We start from the raw sequence: 20105 nt of genomic DNA, 5'->3' as shown, positions 1-20105 counted from the left end.
TGAAGTTAGATCACAGATCAGCCACCATGCCATTGACTGGTGGAAATGGTCGAGCGACTAAATAGCCACTTCCTATGTTCTCTTGCTTCTGTTTGACTGACATTCATCAAATCAAAGAATTACAAAAGGTGTCCATTTGTAAATGTTAACACCTCTATGCAAACGAAAGAGAGAGAGAGAGAGAGAGAGAGAGAGAGAGAGAGAGAGAGAGAGAGAGAGAGAGAGAGAGAGAGAGAGAGAGAGAGAGAGAGAGAGAGAAAAAAAAAAAAAAAACCAGAAATCTATACATCTCCATAGATGCTGTCTGGCCTGCTGAGTTCCTCCAGCATTTTGTGTGTGTTGCTTGGATTTCCAGCATCTGCAGATCTATACTTCATTTAGCCTGGATTCTGTCATTGGAAAAAAGGTGAAATTTGTTATGAAGGAAAAAGTATAAAGATATTTAGAAAATCTTAATGTAATCAGGCAGTATCAATATGTTTATGAAAGGGAAACAATGTTTGACAAATTTGCTAGAGTTCTTGAGGAGGAAAATATAATGAATTTGGATTTCCAAAAGGTATTTTATTAGGTATCACACAAAAAGTTACTGCACAAAATGAAAGCATTGGGTTTTGAGGCATTGACATAGAGAAAGGATCAGATAAGAGCCAGGAGACACAGAATCTGGACAGGAGAATCAATTTCAGATTAGAAATCAGTAACTAGTGCGATGCCACAGGGATCAGTACTGAAGCCTCAACTATTTACAATCTGTATTAATGAGGTAGATGAAGGAGTCAAGTGCACTGTGGGCAGACTTGTAAATGGCACAAAAACAGGTGAGTTGAGGGGAGGGCATCAAGATGATAAGGGAACATAAGTGTGTTCAGTAGGCAAGTCCAGTATAAGAAAATGAGTGGTTATTCACTTTGAAAGAAACTGTAGGAAAACAGATTATTGTGATGGAGTGAAATTACAAAGCACTGTTATAAAGGGGTCTGCGAGTCCTCATACATGAAGTACAAAGGGATGGCATATACTTGCATTGGAGGCACTGCAGAAAGAGTTTGGTGGCATGAAGGGGTTAATGGTTCAGATCAAAATTTATGTTACAGTTTTATAAAGCTTTATTTAAGGAATAGCTGGAATCCTAAGTGCAGTTTTCATCACCACACGATTAGCAAAGACATAATTGCACTGGAGACGGTAGTAAGGAGATGCATGAAGATGTTGCCTGGGATGGAGCATTTCACTTATGAAGAGAGAATGGATTTTTCCTGGGAACGGATGAGATTGAACAGGGCAGAGAAAGGAATTCATATTAAGATAAACCAAAACTTTATGGGGCATAGCTATTTTCCTATAGGTATTAAAAATTAGAAAACGTTGGCTGGGAGTAGGGGAGAAGAGGTTTTGAGTGGATCTGAGGGAGAATATTTTTACACAGAGGGTGGTTGCAATCTAAAGCACACTGCCTGAGAGGGTGGTGGAGGCCGATACTCACACAACATTTTAGAACTACAGTATTTGAATTGCCAAGGACTGAAAAGCTACAAACTAGATTGTGATAAACAGAGTTAATGTAGATGGGTAATTGATGATTGGAAAAGACATAGTGGACAGAAAGGCCTGTTTCTATGCTTTGGAAGTTAATTCAATACAGATGTGGCCTGGTTTTAAGTACTACTCAATACCCACAAAGTCAAGCAGAAAAAGACACACTCGTGGGTTTTAATCCAGATATCATTATTGAAGGAGCTTGTTTGGCCTGATAAAGATAGGTCTCCTTCACTTTTCTTTATTCATTCAATTTTCAGGATTTAGGTTTCAGTGAAAAGGGCAGCATTTATTGCCCATCCTTATTTTGCCATGAGATTCCATCTCTTTGAACCATTACTGTTGGTCTGGTGAAGGTGTTCACACAATGCTATTGGATAATGAGTTCCAGACAAGGAAGGAGTGACAAACTATGGCAAAGTCAGGATTGTGTGCAATGGTAAATCCTCCCAGTGGTGGTGTTCACGTGCATACACCACCTTCTCAGTGATAGTAGTTGCAAATTTGGGAATTACTCTTGGAGTGGCCTATACAAGACATTGCATTGCTTGTTGTAAATAATGCACATTATGTGCCAGTGGATGAGTTGGTAAATGTTACGACTTGTGGATGAGTTACCAATCAAGCAGGCTACTTTGATCGTGCTGAGTTTGTGGAGCTCCATTCATCCAGGAGAATATGGTAGCATTGCCATTGCTATTACAACTCAGGACATTTCAGCATTCAGAGTTGAATTCCAGCGCCATTCTGTACGTCCTACCCATGGAACGCATGGGTTTTCTCCAGGCCCTTCAGTTTCCTTCCACAGTCCAAAGACGTATCGGGTAGGTTAATTGGTTATTATAAATGGTCCTGTAATTAGGTTAGGGTTAATTGGGTTTGTCAAGATTTGTTGGGGCTGCATGGCTCGAAAGGCCAGAAGGGCTGTATCATTAAATCAATAAATATTCCAACTTCAGTCTTGCAGATAGTGAAAAGGATTTAGTAGTTCTGGAGGTAAATTATTTGCAGCAGGATACTCAGCCTCTGACTTGTCTTTGTGGGTGCAGCTTTTATATGGCTGATCAAGTCCATTTTCTAGCTCCTGGTGATCCTGGGATATGAATTGTGAGACCAATGATAAATGCCATTAATTGTCAAGGATAGGAAGTTAGACTGACCCTTGCTGGACAATGAGTTTTATTCTTGTGCCTCAAAACTTTCTTGCTGCTTCTCAATTATCCTCAGGAGATTCAAATGGAATTGTGCATTGATCAATCATCAATAAACAACTATACTTATGACCTGTTGATAGAGGAACGCCATGGATGAAACCGCTGAAGATGGTGGTGCCCATGATACGATACTGCCCTGAGGAACTTTTGCAGAGATATCAAAGGCAGTCACTTACACCTCATCTTCTTGGTCCATGTTTGAGCTATGCTTGTGACTGGATCTGGAACTGAGTGGTTCTGGAGAAACTCAAACTGAACATTGGTGACCAGGCTTTTGATGAGTAAGTACTGGTTATAGTTCCTTCCTTCACTTTGTTGATGATAAAAGTCATGGGCCAGATTGGATTTCTCCCTTATTTTGTGGATAGGACCAACTTGGGTAACTTATCACCTTATTTGGTAGTCATCAATGTATGGTTTGGTTTTCTATTTTTGTCACACTTACTAAGATACAGTGAAAAACTTGACTTGCATACTGTTTATACATTACACACTGCATTGAGCTTGAACAAGGTAAAATTACTGCAGAATAGAGAGTAAAAGCTGCTGTAAGAGTGTAGTGTAGATACAGTGCAAGATCATAACGAGGTAGACTATGAGGCCAAGAGTCCATCTTATCGTACAAGAGGTCCGTTCAAGAGTCTGATGACAGTGGGATAGAAGCGGTTCTTGAGCCTGATGGAACATGTTTTCAGGCTTTTGTATCTTCTGCCTGATGGAAGAGGGGAAAGGGGAGAATTCTGGGGTGGGTAGGGCCTTCGATTATGTTGGCAGCTTTACTGAGACTGCAAGTAGTACAGAGTCCATAGAAGGGAGGCTGCTTTCTCTGTTGTGCTGAGCTCTGTTCATAACTCTTCAGTTTCTTGTGGTCCTGTGCAGTCCAGTTGCCACAGCAAGCCATTATGCATCCAGATAGTAGGGTGCATTAATAAAAATTGGTAAGAGTCGGCGGGAACATGCTGAATTTCTTTAGCATCCTGAGGAAGTAGAGACATTGGTGAGCTTTCTTGGATGTGTCATTAACATCAGTAGACCAAGTCAGGCTGTTGGTGATATTGACCAACAGACCACAATCTGTAAGGATAGGCAGCAACTTGAAGCCGTTGATGTAGACAGGAGTATGCGTGCTGGGCCTTTCTGAAGTCAATGACTAGCTCTTCTGTTTTGCTGACATTGAGGAAAAGGTTGCTGTCATAACGCCATGTCACTAGGCTCTCCACCTTCTTCCTGTACTCTGATTCGTCGTTATTTGAGATGAGTCCCACTGCAGTGGTATCGTCTGCAAACTTGTAGATGGATTTGGAGCAGCATCTGGCCATGCAGTCCTGAGTGTACAGGCAGTAGAGTAGGGGGCTGAGGATGGAACCTTGTGGAGCACCTGTGTCAACAGTAATCGTGATGGAGGTGTTGCTGTCTGTCCTTACTGACTGTGGTCTGTTGGTCAGAAGTCAAGGATCCAATCGTAGAGGGAGGTATTGACTCTCAGAGTCTGGAGTTTGGTGATGAATTTGCTTGAATTAATGCAGAGATATCTGTTTTTGTTTAAGTGTTTCCAAGGTCATCACACAACCAACCCTGCAATGTTTTGAGGTAAGCTTGCATTTTTCAGATTTCAAAATGCTCTGGTCACCTAGTCACCAACATTAGCTACCTCCTGACCCAGAATTATTATATATTAATGATTCTCCTCAATTAGTGCTGGTATATATCTTGACAACAATGACTTGTTTTGAAAGGAACATTGCATCAGGCTTCACTTGCATGCTGAAGGGCTTCTTGTTAAAACAGACTGATGTTTCCCTGGCTCACTAGAAATAAAATGGCCTTTCCTGGCCACGTATTTCCCATGGTCACCAGGTTAGTTCATGAAGTGAACACTGCAGGGAATCTGGTACGGCCATAAAACTTTTTGCTTTGTAACTATTGATTTATTTTTAAAGAGGGAACGAAGCATGAAAAGTTACCATCAAAGCTTGACTCATCTCCACTCAACTCTAATAGTGTGTGTAAATGTCAAAGGGAATACTGAACTGTGTTAACTCAGCTATAACTTCCAATTGTCACTCGAAGGCCCTAAGGCTCTAAGGCTAAGCAGGAATGGTGCTGGACAAGTGCATTAATGGCCTCATTTGATCGATTGTGACCGCACAAAGATTAAGCAGGGAGTTAGAATCTTTTTCCCATGATAGGGCCATCAATGCCAACAGGCTTAAGGTGAGAGGAAGGAGTTTAAGGGGAAAGCTTTGTATTTACACAGAGAGTAGATGCTATCAAGAATGCACTGGCAGAGCTGATGGTACACCACTACATTTAAGAGACATTTGGACAAGCACTTGAATAGATAAGGCATCAGAGTATACAGACTTTATACAGATAGATTAGTGATTGGTCCAAAAGATCAACATGGAGGAGGTGGGTCCAAGGAACACTTTCTCTGCTGCACAATTTAATGATGATGATGACAGTTACTTCATTGAGGAAGCTGTTCCTCTGGAGACTTCGGAACCTGTTGTTGGGTGTTCATGAGAAATGAAGTAGAACTGGTTTGCTATTGCAAACTGTGTATCAGCAGGCTGATTGATTAATTTGACAGAGTCTGTAGTGCCTGTCTAGATCCTAGGGTATAAAACTGTGGGTTACACAGTTGCTCACTATGTTAGAGCTGTGTAGAGAATGGTTGGAGATCATCTTGCTGAAATATTCAGGTAGAAACTCTTTCATGAAGCACAATTATAAGAGATATAATTTCTCCAATAAATTTGTGACGGTGATCCACTATTGATAAATGAATAACTGAGTTATCAACACCTGTTTAGTATGGTTGTGATTTTAGTGTAGTACATGTCAAAAATTTTACACCTGGAATATGATAACATTGGTATATTGCTGTCACTTGCCCTCTAAACCTTCCTCCTTGACTAAAATCTGAGCAGGAGAATAGATAAAAAATTGACAAACTGCAAATCCTGAAAATCTTAAATAAAAACTGAAAATTCTGAGAGCACAGGTCAGCCAGCATCTGTGGGAAATGAGGTAAAGTTACCATTTTGGATCTGCATTCTGAAGCATGAACTCGACTTCATTTTGCACAGAGTGGCACAGCAGTGTAGTGGTTAGCACAATGCTTTACAGCACCAGCGACACAGGTTCAATTCCCACCATTACCTGTAAGGAGTTTGTACATTCTCACCATGACCACATGGATTTCCTCCAGGTGCTCCAGTTTCCTCCCACAGTCCAAAGACAGACTGGTTAGTAGGTTAATTGGTCATTGTATATTGTCCCGTGACTAGGCTAGGATTAAATCAGGGGATTGTTGGGTGGCGCAGCTCAAAGGACTGGAAAGCCCATTTCCCCACTTATCTCAATAAATAAATAAGTATCATCCATAATACTCAGTTTTTTTTTCCACTTGCACGGCCTGACCTGGTGAGAATTTGCCACAGCATTTCACTTCACAGACTTTATATTCCTTTGTTTGTATTCTCTCTCTAATCATTCTTATTAACATATTAACCAAATAACATCATCTGCACAGCCATACACCATCAGAGGTGTCCCTTTGCACTATTCATCCCACAATCAGAATGTAAAATATATTGCACTATGTTTATCCTTTTGTATATACATTTATGATAAATAAAGTTCATTTTTGAAATTTAAAACAAATCATTCCACAGGAAAGAATACTGGAAAGAGATCAAAGTTGCAAGCATGGTGTCAGAACAATCCAGCTCTTAATGTCACAGTCTTGTTCTCATCCAGGAATCTGCTGTAGAGATGGTTGACAACTTCAAGTTCGTTGTCAACCATATCCCCAGTAACCCCACCTGGTACCTTCACACTGATGAAGTGATCAAGAAAGTACAGCAGTGTATGTATCTTCTTAGGCAGCTGAGAGAATTTGGCTTATCCAAGAAGATTCTCTCAAACAAGTTTCAAGATTCAAGCTCGTTTATTGTCATTCACAAGTGTAATGGAGAAAGAAATGGTTGTTACTCCAGATCCGATGCAGCATAAAATCACAATGAGCATAAAGAGCACAATACAATAAATATAAATACATAGCTTATATATGTAAGGGGTTTCTTCTTTTATGTTGCTGCTAAGGCTAATGAAAACAGCTTCTTCGTTATGTTAGAATACAATGGCTTCTTTGTTATGTTAACTGCTGAGAAAGTGCTTCTCTTTCGAACTTTGTTTGGGTTATATTATTGATAAGAGTAGGAACGAACCAATTGGGATAGATGCTATTCTTTCTTGTGTGTCTGTAAGCTATTGTTTTTCGCGGGCTTTGGGAGCAGGAGGTGGATGGGGGCAGAGAGAGGAGACGCAATGCTGTAAGCTGGGTGGCGGGACGGACCCCCAGCGGGAGACCAAAGCCCAGGATCTTCGGCGAGGAGAGGAGACAAAGACAGACTCATGTGGAGCACTTGGTCAACCACCATGGTTGATCCCAGGTGGTGGGTCGAGGGGCTCGGAGGGGATCGAATGGTGGAAAGAAGACTCCGTTAATTGAGCTTCAATGGTTGTGCACAAAGTGGTTGAATTTTGATAAGTTTGGTGCCTTTAATTTTCCTTTTATATTTTATCTTTATTAATTACATAGTTGCAGTAAGATGTATAAAGTGTAATCATTTAATCGCATATGATGTATTGTCTGTTATTTGGTGGGGTGGGGTACATCACACAGCATCCACACAAACTTGATTACCCAGTTTGGCGGGGCCGAAGGCTGCTCCCCCTAGACGAAAGGGAGTTGAGGCTTACCAGGGGGCTACATATACATAGACTGGTTGTATGTACATAAAATGATGCTAGATGCAGGAGTGTCTGCACACAAGATGATTCTGACAGGAAATGATAAAGTAGTGGCAATGGGGAGTGTGGTGTCGTAAGCTTCTATAGATCCGTTACAGAAAGTTTTCATACAGGTCGCACCTCATTCTGGTATGGCAATTGCTCTGCTCTAGATCAATGGAACCTGAAGAGAGTGGCAAATATTGCTCAGTTTATCACATGCTCATCATTTCCTTCTTCACTGTGCATTGCATCAGGAGGCATCATCAAGGGTGCCTGCCACCTTAGCCATCCTGTTTCTTTCTCCAGACTTCTGGGTGAAAATAAAGGAACTCGATAGCCCAGATGACCAGGCTTAATGACATCTTCTTCCCTATTCCTATCAGACTTCTGAACCAATCACCTCTTCCACTTCCCCTACCTGATGGTGCTGCCATGTTCTCAGGCTCCTAATTCTACATCTCATAGTAATTTCATTATTGTCACTTCAGCACAATTTTTGCACTACAGTTCTTGCACCGTCCTGCTGCTTTGCACTCATCACTGTATTTATTATTACTGTGCATAGTGATTACTTAATGAGCTTCATGCAAGCAAGGAATTTCACTGCACACTGGGGTATATGGCAATAAACTAATCTGCCATCGGCCATTTCCAACGGCCCTCACTCCTCCATCCTTTCTGCAACTTAAAACCAACATGCTTTCTATCTTTACCACCTCTCACAAAAGGTCTTCAGCCTGAAACAAACTCTATTTCTCTTCCACAGTGGATACTGACCTGTTAAATGTTTCCAGTATCTTCAGAATTTGTTTCAGATTTACAGCTCTTACAGGTTTTCTGCTTTGATTTTCAAAGATGCTTTTCTATCTTAAAAAAATGTGATTCTATTAAAAATGCAGCCTCCATTCCTGGTGGTTACTGATTTACAGCAAGATGCACAGCCTCTATAAACAGACTACTGGGTGGTCAGTATGAGAATTTTCTAAATCCTGTTTATCAAATAACCTGGTTTGTGAAAATCAAATTAAAACTTTAAATTGCATTTCAGCTAATTGAATGTAAAACCACACTCAGACTGCCAGGAATGTTCTTGCAGGTATTAACCCTAGAAGGAATCGAAGACGATCAGTCAACACTTAGTTTCCAACTTGGGTTTGATCCAAGATTTCCTAACTGGGTGTGAGGACGACCTTGGAAAATTAGCCTCCACGGACTTTGGACTTGCCAAATGTCATTTAGCTGGTGCCTCCCTGAGGAATTCGAGAGAGAAAGGTTTTGCTACCACCTCTTTAGTCATATATGTTTCTCTGCTTCTTTTAATCATTTCTGATTTTACAAACATGGAAACATTTTGCTATTTGTGTGATTTTTTTTATGAGCTTCTGGTTACAATTTTGAGTTGAAACTCTTTGGAAATGTACTAACTAAAGTTCCTGTTCAAGTCTGTCATCTTCAAGCCAGTCTTCAGACTTGGAATATATTTATCATCTCTGGAAACCAATAATATAAGCTCAGACAACTGCCATACATCTCTCATAATCAAAATTGGGGATATCCTCAGTCTCAGGAAAATTACCTTGGGATTTTTGCAAGCTGTCTGTAATGTTATATGTTTGTTGCACTTCCGGATTAAGTTGGTGATGGTGAAGCACAGTGACAACCTGCTGGCAGCAAACTAAAATAAAACTAAAAATTACTGTATTAATCACACTTTATCTCAGATGCAATCACTGCCTGTAACTTCCCTGTTGGAGTTGAGCTTTTGAACCGCCTGTATGACCTGGCATTTTTGTAGAGTAAACTGAAGTCTTGAAGGTGCAGGATGGTTGAGGCATGGTGTGTATAGGCAGAATCGAGGAGGCAGAGCGGGGAATCAGCCGATGTTGACCATTGGTGGAGCAGACTTGGAGGCAATTCTATGTAAAGCAAATCCTATCAATATTTACCTTAGAACAGAAAATATACAGCACAGGAAAAGGCCCTTCAGCTCACAATTAAGAGGCATAGTGTCCCAAAGAAACAAAGGAAATCCCAGCTATTTTCTCAATTAGTTTTTGTTCTTTAAACGTTGGCTCAAATAAGCAGCTGCCAATATCCCAATTAACCAGAATCCACTACTTAAATTAATTGCAGCAAGTACAAGTAAAAAAAACAATTGTAATGTATGTTATTCTTTTCTTTCAGTCGCAACATTTCCATTCTGATAATAGGCCACACCAATCAGCAAGATCTGTCAGTATATTTGCTATTATAAATGCCAGTGAATTTCAAATAACTTTGGATTTCATTTCTGGATTTGGTGCAAAATCCAGTAGCAGAGTTTTAGAGATTTTCTCATGCAAATCACATGCTCTGAAAGCTCAAACCTGACGATACTGACCAGTAAGTTCCAGACCAATACCTAAACAGGCAGAAACCATTAAATGCTATTGTGTAGGTATATCTTACTGCATTAGTTCATGAAACACAAATATAGAAGGCAAATGGAAAGGCAAAAACTGGATTGGCCCTTTGTTATGGGGGCACTGGAAGAAAGAAATCTTGCTAGGATTGTATGGGGCTTTGGGAAAAAAAAAATCTCATTCTTTAGTACTGATCCCATTTCATTCTCTGGGGTAGTATAATACAGATCCATTAAACTGATTCCAGGAATGAGGTGCTGATCTATGAAGAAAAACTAACGTGATCAATTGCAACATTAAATATTCTAAGAGGCAAGAATTTTAATATTAGTCATGAAATGCTTATCAAGTCTGGTGACCAAGGAAGTTACAAGAGGTCCAGGTACAATCTCCAGAAAGCCATCTCACAGGCAAGGTGGCAATTCCACACTAAATTTGAACCGATGAAGGACGCTCAATAGTTGTGGCTGGACTTGAATGCAGTCATATCTTCTGAAGTAAAATCAAGCAACATTGATGACAACAGGACTTTGCTTCCAGATGAGCTCAATACCTTCTATGCTTGCTTTGACCATCAAAACATGAAGTGTAACTACACTGGTCCAATGAAATAATGGCCACACATCATAGATGTCCTTGAAGATTTTTTTTAATCTCTCTCTTTCTTCAGCAGACACCGTGAAAACTACAAGAAAATAAAAGGCATAAAAGGTTTAAAGCATACATCTCTCAGTCTTTTAAAGTCTCTCAAGCTAGTGTCCGGCGATAAACAGGCCCAAAACACGTTAGTACAACAGAAGTGTGCTGAAGTCAAATGAAATCACTGAAAATGTATCACACTGTCCATGTAAAGGCACATTAACAACATTATACACAATATAAAACAAATAACAACAATTACCATGTGCACCTTTTGGACCACATGCTGAACAAGGTTATTTTAGGGCCATATTTCTTTCTCCACTTCCATGTTGGTTCTGACCCATAATGCCACAGTCCTGCTCTTATTAAACCTGGTCATGTGACCCATTACACTCCACATTAAATAAAACCTTACATAAAAAGCACAAAATTTTTAATCAAACATTATTTTAAAAACATATAAAATAAACATCTCAATGAAACATCTCTCTGAGACAGTTACACTCCCACCAAATTACTATGATTTATGATAACCTTTATGCAAATATTTGAATAAATCTTGTAATTTCCAGAACCAAATAATTGGTATTTGTAACAAACTGTGAGATCAAGACTGATACTTTAAACTCTCCACAAAGGTAGGTGTTTAGAAATTAATTCTGTTGGCACATTTTAGTTGTTTTCTACAAGTACAACTAACTTATGAATAAGACATTCAAGAATGGATGGTTGTTGACCTTCTTTTCCCAGCTTTTTATTTCCTAATTGTATTGTGGCTCTTCGCACCAGTCCATCTTCATCTTCACAAACATCAAGCACTCTTCCAAGTCTCCATTCACTGCGAGGAATCCTTTCCTCTTTTACAATGACAATATCTCCAATCTTCACATTTCGTCTTGAAGAGTGCCAGCGCTGTCTGAGGGTGATGTTTGCAAGCTATTCCTTCTTCCATCTACTCCAGAATTGCTCTGTCAGATATTGCACTCTGCACCACCTTTTCCTGGCATACAGATCTTCTGCCATAAATTTTCCTGGTGGAGGCAGCGGGACAGAGGTTTTCATGGTAAGTAACTGATTTGGAGTAAGTGGCTTTAGGCCTTTGGGATCATTGATGCTGTCAATGGTGAGTGGGCAGCTGTTTATAATTGACATGGCCTCCTAAAAGAAGGTTCTCAAAGAAGCATCATCTAATCTTCCAGCGCTCTGTAAGAGGACTGAGCTTAGGACGCTCCTAGCTGTCCTGATCTGCCGTTCACAAAAACCTCCCATGTGACTGGCATCAGGTACGTTTATGGTGAAGTCACATTGTCTTTCGGCTTGGTAAGCCGTCAATCTGTCTTTGTCCACTTCCTTTAAGGCTTTTATAAGTTCATTTTTCACCCCAACAAAGTTTGTCCCTTGATCCAATCTGATTTGTCTTACAGCTCCACGGATAGCTATAAAACATCATAAAGCATTTATGATGGCATCAGTTGTTAGATCTTCCAACATTTCTATGTGAATTGCCCTCGAGGACAGACAGGTGAATATGAGACCGTACCTCTTGTACTCTTTACAACCTTGCTTAGTGTGAAATGGTCCAAAACAATCCATCCCACAGTATGAGAATGGTGGCGAGGGATCAACACGGTTAGCAGGAAGATCCACCATCTTCTGTGTTTCCGTTGGCCTGCGAGCTTTCCTACACGTAACACATTGTTTGATGTAGTTCGCCGCAACTTTGCTGCCACCAACAACCCAGTAATCATTTGCTCTCAGTTCATTAAGGGTTTGTCCTCTGCCTTGGTGCTGAGTTTTTCCATGGCAGTAATCTAGGATCAGATGTGTGACCACACCATCTCTTGGTAGGATTACAGGATGCTTCAAGTCAAGAGGTAAAGAAGCCTTCTTTAATCGCCCTCCCACCCTGAGAACACCATCTTGCAATACTGGGTCAAGTTGGAACAGTGGATGGCTGTGTGGCAGTTTGTCATGACTCAGTATTCACATTTCCTCTTTGAAGGCATCCCTTTGTGCCAATTTTACAAGCACAAGACTGCTTTTCTTCTGTCTTCGACATTTATGGGTTTGCTATTTTGGCTCTTTTTGCTAGTTGCTGGATCCGGGCAACCACATTCAATGCTGTGTGCCATTTTGAGAACCGTTAAAGTCTCTCCAAGAAATTGTCCTCTTTTACCACTTTTGTTTGTAGTACTTGTGTCATTTTGACTTCAGGATCACCTACCAGAAGCTCTGGAGTTAACATTGATGTGACAATCTCTGTTTCCCACAGAAACTTGAGTTCAGTGAGCCAATTTGTACCCATCAGCTCTGCCACCTTGAGGCCTCTGGACGCGTGATTCGCCGGATTTTGATCAGTGTCGATATAATACCACTGTGCTGGATCAGTTGCTTCTCTGATTCCTTGGACTCGATTTGCAACGAAAACGTGAAACCTTCGGGCTTCATTATTAATGTAGTCTAAGACTACCTGGGAATCTGTCCAAAAATACTCTTGGTCAATTTTGAGCTCCAGCTCCTCCTTTAGCATACTGCTGACTGCTGAGGAGACCACTGCAGCCGTTAACTCCAGCTTTGGTATGGTTACAAATCTCGTGGGTGCAACCCTTGCGTTACCTATGACTAAGGAGCAATGCCCTTTGTCTTCACTCAGTGCTCGGATATATGAGCACTGACTGTACCCATGGCTACTTGCATCCGAAAAGTGATGCAGTTCAATTCTCTGGACCTTCTCTAGGTTTTCAGGAGCAAAGCATCTTGGAATCTGGATTTTTTGCAGATTCTTTAGATCATTCAGCCAGCTCTCCCATCGTGGCTTTAATACTCCAGGCAGTGGTTCGTCCCATCCAATGCCCCTTTGGCACATTTCCTGTAATACTTTCTTTCCTAGAAGGAGGAAGGGAGCTAGGAAGCCAAATGGGTCAAACACAGAGGCTACAGTCGAGAGGTTTCCCCGCCGTGTTGCTGGTTTCTCATCAAGGGCAACTTTAAAGGAGAAGGTGTCACTGATCACACTCCACTTTACTCCCAACACGGTCTGGACTGGGAGTTCATCATAACTGAGATCCACATTCTGAGCTCCACTAGCTCGTTCACCACCCGGAATTGACTCCAAGACTTCTCTGGTGTTGGAGATGAACTTGTGGAGGGGTAATCTCCCTTTTGCGCACACATTTTGCACTTCTCTCACTAGTTTGATGGCTGTGTCCACAGATTCTACACTGATGAGGCCATCATCGACATAGACATTTTTTTCTGATGAAGTTGGCTGCTGCTGGATACTCCTTTTCATTTTGGCCTGCAAGATACTTCATTCCATCGTTTGCGCAGCCAGGAAAGGATGCTTCTCCAAAAAGATGGACCTTCACACGATATTCTTTTGGCTCTAGATTTGTATCGCCATTTTCCCACTACAGGAACCATAAGTAATCTCTGTCCTCTTGGCTTACATGGAACCTGTGGAACATTTTTTCTACATCACAGATGACTGCAACTGGGTGTTTACGGAATCTGCAGAGCACTCCTGTCAGCCCATTTGTGAGATCAGGGCCAGCTAGTAGTGATCATTCAGAGCTGTGCCATCATACTTAGCAGAGTAGTTGAACACAGCCCTATTTTTTCCTGGCTTTCTAGGGTGATAGACTCCTTGGTGAGGAATCTACAACACATTTCCTGCTTCGGTTTGATCTTCAGATCTCTCCACGTCACCATCCTTGAAGATACCTTCCATAAATTTAATATAATCATCCTTGAATTTGGGATTTTTCTCAAGTTTCCCTTTCAAGTGCTTCAGCCGCACCGGAGCCAGCCACTTATTTTCTGGCAGTTGAGGGCATATCTTAAAGGGGAGGGGCATTTCCAGGTGCCCATCTGCATTCTGGTGTATTCTTTCATTCAGTAATTGCATGAATTGTATGTCACCTTGTGATATGCTCTTTTCCCCGGGGTTTGTATCTCTGAAGTCTAATTCAAGGGCTCTAATGACAGTGGCTGGTGATAGAAGTTCCTTGGCAGATACATGATGGCACAGGCCTGTCACTTCTGTTGACTTTGTGATCCGTGGTGAAGTGCCGACAATGCTCCAACCCAGGTCCGTCTTGATGGCATACGGCTCATCGTCACCTCCTGTGATGACTTGTCATGGTGCCAACGCTCTCCCGCAGTCGTAGCCTATCAGGAGTCCGACCTCGCAATCCATCAGCTCTGGTATTTCCTGTGCTATTCTATTCAGATGTTTCCACCTTTTGGCCGTTTCAGGGGTAGGAATGTGGGAACGTTCAAGTGGGATGACATCTCTTGTATAGGCAGGTGGCAAGTTGATGAAACTTTGCAAGGAAAACCCTCTAACCCTAAGCCCACTAACTCTTCCACTCTGAACAATGGAATCTTTTCCCATCATAGTGGTAAGCTTTAATTTGACTGGCTCTAATCCTGCCCCCATCTTCTCACATACCTCTTGGTCTACAAGAGTGTTGCTACTCTGTGTACCCAGTAGGGCATACACTAAGGTCTCTGTTTTAGGGATGATGATTGAAGAAATCCATACAGGCAATATCATGGATGTACCCCCACCATCGCCTCTGTTTATGCACAAGAAAGGGAAGATGTGTTTTCTTTCGCTTGCATAACATGAGAAGATGTGTCTGCTGCAGCAGAAGGACGGCCTTCATGAAGTAGTGTTGGATGGTGCTTCTTACATATGCCACAAGTAGCTTTGCTGTTACAATCCTTTGAATAGTGTCCTCTCCTAAGACAGTCAAAGCACAGGTTATTGTTCAATATGAACCTTTTCTTGTCCTCCGCAGGCTTATTGGCAAGCTTCTGGCACTTGTGGATGGAGCGGTTTTCCCCACAGCACATGCACGTGACTGGGTTTGAAGATGGAAACGAAGTGTTTACCTTCTTGCATCCGTTTGAATCCTTTGAGCTGTTCTCCACGGCACTGTATGTTTCCACCACTGTGCTTGATTTGTCCCACAGTTTCACGTTTGTAATGAACACGTTAGCCTTTGTGCACTTCATGTCTCTGGATGGCTTTTCTTCAGTAGGCTTCAAGGCATGCAAGGATGTTACAGGATTGCATGCGATTTCTGCTTCTTGTGCCACAAAATCAACAAGCTCCCTGAAATCAGGGAATTCCTCCGTTTGTCACAACTGCTTTGTGACACGACAATTCCAGCGAGAAGTCACCTAGTCAGGGAGTTTTTGGAGTATCTTTTGATTCTCTTCACAGTCATTTAACACCTGAAGCCCTTTGATATATGGGCATGACATTGCTACAGGCTGTCAGAAAATCACTGAATTGTCTCAGTTTAACTGACTCCTTTGAGCCAACCTTTGGCCAGTTATTCAGTTTTTTCTCTAAATGTGCGCTGGATTACTAAGGGGTGGCCATACCGAGCATTCAAAGCCTCCCATGCCTGGTTGTAGGCTTCATCAACCTTTCTGTAGAAGCTTCCTTCCAATACGGATCCTGCCTCACCACTGATGTATTTTCGTAGGTAGAACAACCTGTCAGCTGTGTTTGTGCAACACCGTTCTATCAAAGCCTTAAAACTTGTGCTCCACTCTCAGAACCTAAGTGGGTCCCCCGAGAAGACTGAGGCCTCGGGTGTAGGGAGTCTGGTGAGAACCATTATGTCATGTAAGGCTTGTACTAACGATGCTTCATTGTTAGTACTGTTTGTTTGTTCATTGTTATTGTTCTTACATGTTTGTTCCCCTTTAATTTCTTTATAAGCTATTGGAGGACAATTAGCCGGCTCACTGCTTGCTGTTCTACTTTCCTCCAAGGCCTCACCTGAGTCAGCTTCAGAGTAAGTCTTGAGCTTTGCAGCTACTACTTGAATATCTCTCTGATTTTCCAGTCTTTTAAGTTCTTGCCTTTGTACAGCGATAGCCTCCTCCATCTCCATTTCGGCCTGCTTTGCAGCAAACTGTGCAGCAGACTCTGCTCTTTTTACTGTAATGCTTTGCTGTTCTGATAAACAGCTTGAATGGTGGCTGTGAACAGTGGATTTGGAGATTGTAGTCCCAAATATCGACTGGACATACTTTCTGTCGAGCACCATACAAAGTCTTGCATTTTCTGCCTTAGCATCAAATTCGTCTTGCCCCACTTCACTCATACGTACTTTCATTAGCCCCATTAAATCTGCTGTTACCGCTGTGCAGGAATCCATCTTTCTTCTAATCTCAGTAGAAGGTGCCAATTGAGATCGTATATTTTCATACACATCTCTCACTTGTGCCTCCAGCCCTTCAACAGCATCATCATGTCACATAAGTCTCAGTCAGAGCACTCATCCTTAAGTTTGGTACGTGTAGCTCTAACTTGTTCTTTCCAGCTTTCATATAGCTTGATGAATTTACTCTCCCTCTGAGAAGCCTCTTGTTGCTTAAGCTCCAGCATTTTTGGGGTTAACTTTCTTTCCTGTGAATATTTCCTGGATTTGACTTTCCTTGAAGTGGCTTTGAACATGTTTTAGAAAAAACACTGTATCTATCACCAAGTTATTGCTGAATATGCATATAACCTTTTGCAACTATGTAATTGTCAGTGCAGTCCAAGTACTAATATTTGGCAACTGTCTACTCAATAAACCTCCCAAAACTGCTTTTGATTATGCGTTTGAACTCTCCGATCAAAAACACCATTAGAACATTCGTAACAATGCCACTAGTAAAGCAGGAACAACAATTAGGATATAATGATAAATCAATTACTTTTCTCATCAATAAACCAGTATTTTAAGAAGTATTTTTCAAATTCTATGAATGTCCATAAGGTTGCAAAGGTAGCACAGTCAAACCTGACGCTGTCTGCAGAGCTGCACTTTCCTGCCTGAAGACAGCAAGGGAATGAAACAGACACTGCACTCTGAAGCCTGTAGAGGGGATATCTGCAAAGCTGTAGCCTACGCTGGTAAACGTTGCTCTCTCTTGGTGAAATTGCAGTATTCTCAACCCGACGGTGTCAGGAGCCAACACTCCCGTTTTCTCCAGTGAATTGACAAGCCTTTTCTCCAACGACTTCTCCAGCCACACTCTGCCCCAGCGATCGTGCTTCCTCCTTTCTTCTTCCCGGACACGTGGCGCTTCATCGGAAGGATGTGGAAGCATTGGAAAGGGTACAGAGGAGATTTACCAGGATGCTGCCTGGTTTAGAGAGTATGGATTATGATCAGAGATTAAGGGAGCTAGGGCTTTACTCTTTGGTGAGAAGGAGGGTAAGAGGAGACATGATAGAGGTGTACAAGATATTAAGAGGAATAGATACAGTGGATAGCCAGCACCTCTTCCGCAGGGCACCACTGCTCAATACAAGGGGACATGGCTTTAAGGTAAGGGGTGGGAAGTTCAAGGGGGATAATAGAGGAAGGTTTTTTACTCAGAGAGTGTTTGGTGCGTGGAATGCACTGCCTGAGTCAGTGGTGGAGGCAGATACACTCGTGAAGTTTAAGAGACTACTAGACAGGTATATGGAGGAATTTAAGGTGGGGGGTTATATGGGAGGCGGGGTTTGAGGGTCGGCACAACATTGTGGGCCGAAGGGCCTGTACTGTGCTGTACTGTTCTATATTCTATGTTCTATCTTTGAACTCTCGGCCATGTTGGTGCACACGTTTTCACTGTAACTACACTTGGTCCAATGAAATAATGGCCACGCATCATACAGATGTCCTTGAAGATTTATTTTTATCTCTCTATCTTTCTTCAGCAGACACCGTGAAAACTACAAGAAAATAAAAGGCATAAAAGGTTTGAAGCGTACATCTCTCAGTCTTTTAAAGTCTCTCAAGCTAGTGTCCGGCGATAAACAGGCCCAAAACACGTTAGTACAACAGAAGTGTGCTGAAGTCAAATGAAATCACTGAAAATGTATCACACTGTCCATGTAAAGGCACATTAACAACATTATACACAATATAAAACAAATAAAAACAATTATCATGTGCGCCTATTGGACCACATACAGAATAAGATTATTTTCGGGCCATATGTCTTTCTCTGCTTCCATGTTGGTTCTGACCCATAATGCCACTGTCCTGCTCTTATTAAACTCTGGTCATGTGACTGTTACAATCTGGTCATGTGACCCGTTACACTCTACATTAAATAAAACCTTACATAAAAAGCACAAAAATTTTAATCAAACATTATTTTAAAAACATATAAAATAAACATCTCAATGAAACATGTCTCTGAGACAGTTACATGGAGAAACCATCTCGAATTCCCACAGCCCCCAATGATCCAGTGGCTTTAGTCTCTGAGGCCGATACGCGAACAGTCTTCAGGAGGGTGAATCACCAAAAAACACTCGGCTCAGATGGGGTACCTGGACAAGCACTAAAGGCCTGCACTCATCATCTGGCTGGAGTGTTTACTGATATTTTTAACCTTTCGCTTCAGCAGTCTGAGGTACCCACCTGCTTCAAGCAGGCTTCAATTATACCGGTGCCTAAGAAGAACACAGTAATCTGCCTCAATGATTATTGTCCAGTAGCACGTCCATCCACAGTGACGAAGCGTTTTGAGAGGTTGGTGATGAAACATATCAACTCCTGTCTGAGAAATTACCTGGATCCGCTCCAACTTGCCTGCCAAAGCAACTTGTCCACAGCAATTGCCATCTCATTAACTCTTCACTCAAGCTTGGAATATCTGGATAGCAAAGCTGCACACATCAGGATGCTCTTTATCAACTACAGCTCAGCATTCAATACCATCATTCCCTCAAAACTAATCAATAAGCTTCAAGATCTTGGCCTCAATACCTCAGTTTTTCTACAATGTGCCTACCTAAGATTGTCATAAATATCCCGAATCCACCTGCCTCTACTACCACCGCTGTCAGTGCATTCCACGCACCCACTACTCTGTGTGAAAAAACTAACTCTGACATCCCCCCTATGCTTTCTTCCAATTACCTCAAAATTATGCCCTTTCATATTAGCCATTTCTGCCCTTGGATAAGGGTTTTGGTTGTCCGTTCTATCAATACCTCTTATCATCTTATACACCTTCATCAAGTCACTTCTCATCCTTCTTCACTCCAAAGAGAAAAATGTTAACTTGCTTAAACTTTCCACATAAGACATACTCTGCAATCTAGGCAGCATCCTGGTTAACCTTGGTAAATCTTCCCTGCACTTTCTTTAAAGCTTCCACATCCTTCATATAATGAGGCAAGCAGAAATGTATGCAACAAAATACAATTAGGTTGGAGAGTTTAAAACAATTGTGCATTGTCGCACAATAGGGGATTAATTATTCAGGACTGTGATGAAATGACTTAGTCATTGAATATTCTTAAGGCTGAGGTTGATAGGATTTTAGACACTAAATGAATCTGAGAATATGAAGATGGGATGACAATGTAGATTTGAGGCTGAAGAAAAGCTAAGACTCTATTGAATGATGGAGGAGGCTTGGGAGGGTACTACTGGTTCTTCTTTAGATATCCCTATTAGGTTTCTGCCATGGGATTTTTAACTTTTGA

Source organism: Mobula birostris, chromosome 20 (assembly GCF_030028105.1).
Source record: "Mobula birostris isolate sMobBir1 chromosome 20, sMobBir1.hap1, whole genome shotgun sequence".
NCBI classification, from domain to species: domain Eukaryota; kingdom Metazoa; phylum Chordata; class Chondrichthyes; order Myliobatiformes; family Myliobatidae; genus Mobula; species Mobula birostris.
This window is presented reverse-complemented; position numbering follows the sequence as displayed.